The sequence below is a fragment of the Malaclemys terrapin genome, chromosome 1, assembly GCF_027887155.1.
Source record: "Malaclemys terrapin pileata isolate rMalTer1 chromosome 1, rMalTer1.hap1, whole genome shotgun sequence".
Classification (NCBI taxonomy): Eukaryota; Metazoa; Chordata; order Testudines; family Emydidae; genus Malaclemys; species Malaclemys terrapin.
Genome location: NC_071505.1, coordinates 253,611,944 through 253,619,910, shown reverse-complemented (window position 1 = coordinate 253,619,910; position 7,967 = coordinate 253,611,944). Strand labels below are relative to the sequence as shown.

The window sequence follows — 7,967 nt, the reverse complement described above, 5'->3', positions numbered from 1 at the left end:
CTAAGGGCAGAAATAACATGTAACTCACCAACTCCAGCCTGTACCTGGGTTAGTTGTGCTCCAGAAACAAGGCCTATGGCCTTCTCTAGTTGGCCCAATTTCTCATCATGTTCCTGGTTCTTAAAAATATTCCAGACTGCTACTGCATTATTGGCCCCATCCCACAGGGATCCGGTCAAGTCTCTCTTCTTTCTAGAAGAAATAACCCAAGCCCTCTGTTGTGCTAATCTAATGGCAGCCCCCTGTGAGCAATTTGGGTATGTAGAGGTAATCTGGAAACTGGATAAGGGTAATGAAAATTTAACAGTCCCTAGTGTAGTGTTAATCACAGTTCATTGATATCCTAATACATTTCTTTTTGGTGTAGTACTATACCACATTCCCAAGCATGGGTCCCACAAGTTTCTTCCTGCCAGTGTATAATTCTTTGTTTCTTCACCAGGGTCAGTTCTTAATGTCTCTTGTAGTCAGGAATCCCTGGACTTTGTGGTTTCAATGAAGCAAGTGTTCCTTCTTCTCTTTTCCTGAAACAGTGTGGTTTAGCATCATACAGGGGAGAGGTTACTAGCACATCACCCTGTAATGGTTTTGCTTCTTCTAGAAAAATCCAGAGGCACAGTAGGTCTGTCAGTGGACAAGGGAGAGGTTACTAGCACTTCACCTTGTCTTTTTTTTTTCTTTCTTTCTTTTTCCTGCTGTCCAGAAGACACAGCAGAGCTAGAAGGAGAAATAGGCTTATCATCAGTCGGAGAGTCCTCCCGAGGTGGAGGGGTCTTTTTACAGTGAGAAGCATGGGTCCAGGCAGGTAGTCCTTGGCACTTCACAGTGGTGGTGGTGGTTAACAGGACTTGGAAAGGGCCTTTCCAGTGTGGAGCCAAAGCAGTCTTTCGTTGATGGACTTTACGTAGACTCAGTCTCCTTGTTTCAATGAATGGCAGGGCTGCTAGGGTCTTTGGGTAGCACTTCTTTTATCTGTGAGAAAAGAAACCTAACACATTTCATTAATGCCTGGCAGTGTTTTGCAGATCTCATAGTTGCTTGGGCACATTCAGGCCCCCCTTTTCTTGGCTGTCAGCCAAGTCTTAGCTGTGGGTAGTATCCTTGGATGGTGCCAGCATCTTATCTTTGGACTGAGCTTGCTAGCTATTTTTCCTCAGTTAACTCGTTCTGTTCTTTTTCCTTCTCCCCTTCTTGGCTTCTTTTAACCTACAAAGGAAACTTCCACTTTTCACTCATACACCTTTTCCCAACAATGAACACATACACATTGCCATTATACAGTACATTAGTCTTATTATTCAATGTATGCCATGTACACCCTTCCAGTAAAATAACTTTATTACAGAGCTTTGGAGCAACAAGCCAGGACAAGCACACCCACTTTTGAGGAGTCCACTCGGTACAACCTCAGGTGTCCAATAGCTTTACTCCCTCCCCACCCTCTGGCTAGAAATCTGAGGTAGCCAGAAGGATCCCATGGGCAATATGGGGAGTGGGTTAACATTCCATGTCCTTGCTTCCAAAGACTGTTGGTATGCAAATTTTAACAACAATTTTTTCAATTAAAAAAAATCTGGCCAATGAAGTTTCTTTTTCTTACTTAAGCAACTGTATTAGACTTTAGTATATCACATTTTCCTGATTTATCCAAACACTTTTTGTATTCCAAGTTGAATAAAACAAGTATCTGCTTTTTTTTGATTTAACCCTTCTATTTAATTTTGAACTAGACTGTCTTATGAAAATATTAAACCCAACAATTCTGGCCATAAAACAAACACCACAAGACAGGACAAAGAACACAAAAATAATTCCTATTGTACCAGTAAATGCATGGTACATTGAATGCTGTTCAGCTGGCATCCGTTTTCTCTGATGATCTGAAAGACAAAAGAACAGAGGTCTACCCCTTCTGGGTAGTCAGTCATTGCTTAAAATATTTCCTTTATATACACACATACTCTTGTTGATTTTAGACAAAACAGAGGAATTACCCCATATTTCCTTGTATTTGTTTCATAGGCAGCCCAGGTTTCAGTGGCTTCTACCTTATTAGTTAGAAAATTGCATTAATACAGATGCTTTCTGGCTTGCTTTCAGATCCAAAGCTATCCACAGCTTAAAAATTCTTATGTAAAAAGTCACAATTAACTTTCCCAGACTTTTGATTGCCTTTTACTTCTAACTCCTGCTTTCAAACACCCAGTGATCTGAAAGAGACGACACAACCTATATTGGTAGGTTTGCATTTCTTTTACCTCTGCTACAATATACACTGCACATGTTCTGGGGAAAATGCACATCCTATCCACAATTCAATTTCCACAACACTAGCCACATCAATTTCTACACAAGGTGTAACTGTTTCTTTTGTGCTTACAAAATCTCCATGCACCCCTAGTAAAGTGACAGTTCGACCACACAGAGCCAGGGGCACTGTCCTTCTCTCTCTTTTTACCAGATCTTTTATCTGCTATTTTGTTACCCAAAAACAAATTCAAATCTTTATTCTTTCCTGAACACCGGGTAAAGGCCATTTACTTAACATATAATCCAAAGGGCTATCCTTAGAGAGTTTTACCAGAGACCCACCCATCTGCCTGCTGACACTCTAACAGAGAATTACACAGAGAACAGAGGGAATTATGGCCTAATAGGATCCTATTACAGGAATTTCTACTAATACTGACCGCTACAGGGGACGGGACAGAAGGATCCCAATTCAACCTCAGAGCTTCATTGCACGCGATGGCTTCCACTCTGAGGAATTACGAATGAGAGGCTCAGTTCCATCCACACACCTAACACCTAAATGTATAAGACAGAAATTCATTAACCGGAGTCGCCATTAACTGTCACCAAAATATCGGGTCCACCTAGCTGAGAGCCAATAACAGCCAGACAGGGATAAGGAAGAGTTGCTTTATTCTGCAGAAGAAAGGAGAGCCTTGCACCTTGGTACAAAGACTCTGTCTTACACACATTTTACCATTTCAATTATTATCCTGGGGATTTGAAATCCCCATGCTTATAATTACTTACTCCTTTCCTTCCACTATGTCCTCAAAGTTTCCAACCTGTTCTCCAATCTCTCTATCTATTGCCTGCCCGCTTGGGCCCGATCCTGCTTTTCTCGCTGAACCGTCCCTTCCATGGGCACCAGCTTTTTTCACTACCAATTTAGCTAGGAGGGTGGGCTTCTCAACTAGCCCCCACCCTTCCTGGTCTCTTCTCTTAAACATTCTTACTCACAAGGCTACCCAAGTCCTCCCCCGTGAGGCTTGCCACTTGGGCAAAACGCATTGCCCATTGGCATTTAACTATTCAATTTTCTCTTGTGGCAAACACACTGCTCTTACAGCATATGCAAACACAAATGGTTAAATTCTGACAAGTCCCTGAAGGACCGGTACTTGCTTAGCCAGTGCTTCCTTTTCTGCCTGGAAGTCCTGTCTCAAGGCTTGCAACTTGCCCTGGGCGTAGGTTTGAGTTGCTGCCTGGTTCATGATCTATGCTCTTAATTGCTCAATTCTAGTTATCAAGTACACAACTCTTCCCTTTTCTCCAACTTCTCTGTTGCCCAGTCCTGCTACGACTGGGGTAGATCCACCTGACACCCTTCCCGGTCAGCCGGGGTGGAAAGAGGAATGCTAAATCCCTCTCCGGTTCTCAGACTTACTGCGGCTGAGAGTAGACACACTTTCATACTCACACACGTACGTCCAGACTGGCCACGTCTGTGTATAACGTTCAGAGAAGGTGCTGTGCAATCTCCAACTTGCTTCCTCTCTTGGGAGGGCAGTTCTTTTACACCCTGAGGTCTCCTGGGGCGTCTTTTCAGTGATTCCAGTCCAGGCCGGCTACCTGTGGCTTCTTCAGCGTCCCCAAACCACGCCGGCTCCAGGGTCGCAAAGGCAGACTGTTGGATCTCATTGGACAGTTAAGCTTTGCAAATGTAATCTCAGCACTTTAACTTGTATTGCCTTTGGTTTGACTATGTCTATATTTTTTCACAGTCAGCTGGGGCCGAAAGCAGTTTTTCTTTGTACTTAGCCTGGTCTGCATTGATTCTTGACCTTGAACGCAGATTAACTTTCTCTTAATCTCTGGATCAAGCTGAATTTCAAATTAACCCGTTCCTTTCCTAAATAGACAAATTGCTCCCATTTGTGTCAGAGGCTTTTTTGTGATTAAAAGCTCCTCTGAGATGTATGATCTTATCTAGATTGAAGGTACCTTCTAGTGGGCATTGTTTAGATGAATTTTCACGCGTGTAATGATTCCAATTCTCTAAATACCTGCAGGTTTTAGTACCATAATGTACGTACATGAAATAAGCTGGGGTACCCTTAGTGGGTGAGAGGGAATCCTTAGACTGTCCCCCACCCATTTTCCAATCACACACACAGGGAGGAGGATGCCCTGTCCGCGCTAGCGGCACATAAACTAAGGATCTCTCCCTACAGGGTATTCACACAGGAGAGACTAACGAGGATGGCCACGACCCTCCTACACCTCCCTTCAGCAAAGAGCGTCGGCTAGTCTCAGAGAGACGGCGCCGCTTACTCTGTTGCATCCAGTGAGATGATCAGACTGTCAGTGGCTCACACGGAGAGGAAAAGGGGAGGGAAGATGGGTTCACACACTCCTAGACCCAGGTAGCCTCCTCGCCGGACGATGCCAGGCCGAGTTAGCCCACCGTGGGTCGGATCTCCTAAAAGATCCTCTAGTTACCGGGCTTGCATTAGAGTAGTTCTGGTCACGAGCCAAAAGACTTCGCAGAGTACTCTGGGCGTCTTCCAGTAACACTCAATTCACACTGGTGTACACACACACACACACCACACACACACCAAGGCCTTATACCAGGTACTACTCCTGAGTACCTCCAGGTACTATTCCCAAGTACCTCGATGCATCACTTGAGGCGGTAAAAACCCCTCTTGAGGCGGTAACAACCCCTCAACACAGGTGCAAACCTTATGCACCTAGCATATGCATACAGGGGGCGGCAAACAATTCCCCTATTACGCCGCTCAGCATCTGACCTTGCTGCACAGTCAATAAGTTCGGATGGCGTGAGCCCAACAGGGGCAGACGGCCCCACGGACAGTCCTCCTCCGACACCCCAATAGAGATTTCAAAAGGTCTCCTACCTCTATTGTGGCGCCATGGGGTTCGCAGGGGAACGATCCGTAGCAGCTGCCGGTGCCTCTGCGGGCGTTGCCATCCCGGACGAGCCCCCAAATTGTCGGAGAAAAACTGAGTTCTCACTATTTGTTTAGGTATAGCAAGTCAGATGTTTTATTAACTCTCACATGTGCAGAGGGAGAGAGGTAAACAGGTCTCTCCACAGGTAAACAATTACAGCAAGCATTTATACCTTTTGTTACAGACAATAATGAGCAACAGTTGCATTTTGTTTATACATAGGTCATTCTGATATCTTGTTTTGCTCACTAATGTAGACTCTTAGTCTACATTCCATATTATCTACACAAGGTCGCAACAACTTCTCACACAGTTCTTTCCCACTCGCCTCACACATTCCTCGCTTCTACAAATCTCGCGTTATTAGGGTTCCAGTTAGCCTAACTCTTGCTAACGAACTGTCATGCATTGCATCCCCTTCCTGTCAGTTCTTTCTCTGCTTCCACAAAAGAGAGGAGGATCATACTAGATTGTGCTGAATGTGTAGAAACACACAATTTCTATGAGATAAGCTGGATAGAGTCCAAAGAAGGTTATAAAAATAAAGTTGACTTTGATCTGTATTCTGAAGATAATGGGAAACTAGTATTCTAGTTTGAGGATGGGGAATATTTGGCTACATTTCTTTAAATGTATAAGAAGGCAGGACATTACATATTGTGCATGCTGGACACGAGTCTATGCACAGTCATCCATTAGAAGGATTATTTATTAGAGTACATCATGGTAAATTTCTGAGGAACAAAGACTTTAAAAATGTATTTTGTTGTTGTTACCCAAATAAATATGTTGTTAAGGTAAGCTGCATTTCAGTTCATGCAAAATAAGAGGGTTCAAATGCTAAGTCTGCTTTATACCTTTGTAACCACAAAAACTCACAAAACTAAGTGCTTGGGCAACAAAATGGCAAATGAAATGTAATGTGGATAAATGTAAAGTAATGCACATTGGAAAAAATAACCCCAACTCTACATACAATATGATGGGGGCTAATTTAGCTACAACGAGTTAGGAAAAAGATCTTGGAGTCATTGTGGATAGTTCTCTGAAGATGTCCACATAGTGTGCAGAGGCGGTCAAAAAAGCAAACAGGATGTTAGGAATCATTAAAAAGGGGATAGAGAATAAGACTGAGAATATATTATTGGCCTTATATAAATCAATGCTACGCCCACATCTCGAATACTGCATACAGATGTGGTCTCCTCATCTCAAAAAAGATATGCTGGCACTAGAAAAGGTTCAGAAAAGGGCAACTAAAATGATTAGGGGTTTGGAACAGGTCCCATATGAGGCGAGATTAAAGAGGCTAGGACTCTTCAGCTTGGAAAAGAGAAGACTAAGGGGGGATATGATATATAAAATCATGAGTGATGTGGAGAAAGTGGATAAGGAAAAGTTATTTATTTATTCCCATAATACAAGAACTACGGGTCAAAAATGAAATTAATAGGCAGCAGGTTTAAAACAAATAAAAAGAAGTTCTTCTTCACGCAGCGCACAGTCAACTTGTGGAACTCCTTCCTGAGGAGGTTGTGAAGGCTAGGACTATAACAGCGTTAAAAAGAGAACTGGATAAATTCATGGTGGTTAAGTCCATTAATGGCTATTAGCCAGGATGAGTAAGGAATGGTGTCCCTAGCCTCTGTTTGTCAGAGGATGGAAATGGATGGCAGGAGAGAGATCACTTGATCATTGCCTGTTAGGTTCACTCCCTCTGGGGCACCTGGCATTGGCCACTGTCGGTAGACAGGATACTGGGCTAGATGGACCTTTGGTCTGACCCTGTACAGCCGTTCTTATATAACCAATTTACTTGAATTGCATGTGCTCACTTATTTCTTCTATTATTCATACTATGAAAACATTGTCTTTGCTAATGTGTTTCCTGTGGTATATGGATGGGGTTGGGAATATTTTCCAGTATTGACCAATCAGCCAAAGATTTTTATTCCCTGTTTACTTTCTGTATTCATGGAAAGGTGTTTTTAGAACTCTGTAACATAATGTTTGTGACAGATGCACATTCACTTTAATCCAGTACACAAACAATAGATTACCTTTGATTTTAAGAAAAGATAATTCTCTTTCTCTGAGTTGAATAAACACACATTTTTCTGCCCTTGGACATTTCCCCTCTCGAGGCTCACAGCACCTTACATACTCATGAATTGCTAGTTAGGGGACCTACTTGTCTAAGGAAAGAATAAACAAATTAGATTCCAAAGACTAGAGGCCTAGAGGTAGCATCTGCCTTGCCTACATATTCATGAAGACTTCTGAACTAGAAAACTGCCAGCACACTAGAACTTCCTGATACAGTTATCTCAGCAAACTGTTATTTAAATGTATGTACACATAAGTAATACTACATAGAAAACAGATTTTACAGAGCACAATAACTACAATACAACTTCATGGTAAATAGAGTAATGCAGAAGAATAGCAGCTGATGGGCTCAGCAGCAACACATAGAGATGCAGCCTGTTTTGATCAGGTGTGGCACCATAGATGAGCCCTGCCTCCCTGCCCTTTACCCAGGTTATAAACAGCTTTAGACAGATCTTTTTTGTCAAAAGCACTCTGTGATGGAATATACAAACCCCACACTGGGCAACGGAGGGTTAAGGAATTACTTTGAGCTCAGCCAGCCCTGCCCCACTACACTTGTAGGAAATGCACTAACTGGAGGAAGAGTTAAAAGGACAACTCATTTGATGGCAGATCTGTGTAGAGAACAGACCTCCTACAGCTGC

General features: G+C 42.9%; 1 long non-coding RNA gene across 1 annotated transcript; it reads right to left on the bottom strand.

Annotated features, from left to right (window-relative positions):
* Positions 1 to 355: 355 nt before the first annotated feature.
* Positions 356 to 4,091, bottom strand: LOC128827798 (uncharacterized). The gene is made up of 2 exons (XR_008443104.1): positions 1,824 to 4,091; positions 356 to 1,206 (listed from the first exon to the last, which is right to left on the bottom strand). It is a non-coding gene; the product is annotated as an uncharacterized LOC128827798 (long non-coding RNA).
* Positions 4,092 to 7,967: the final 3,876 nt, after the last annotated feature.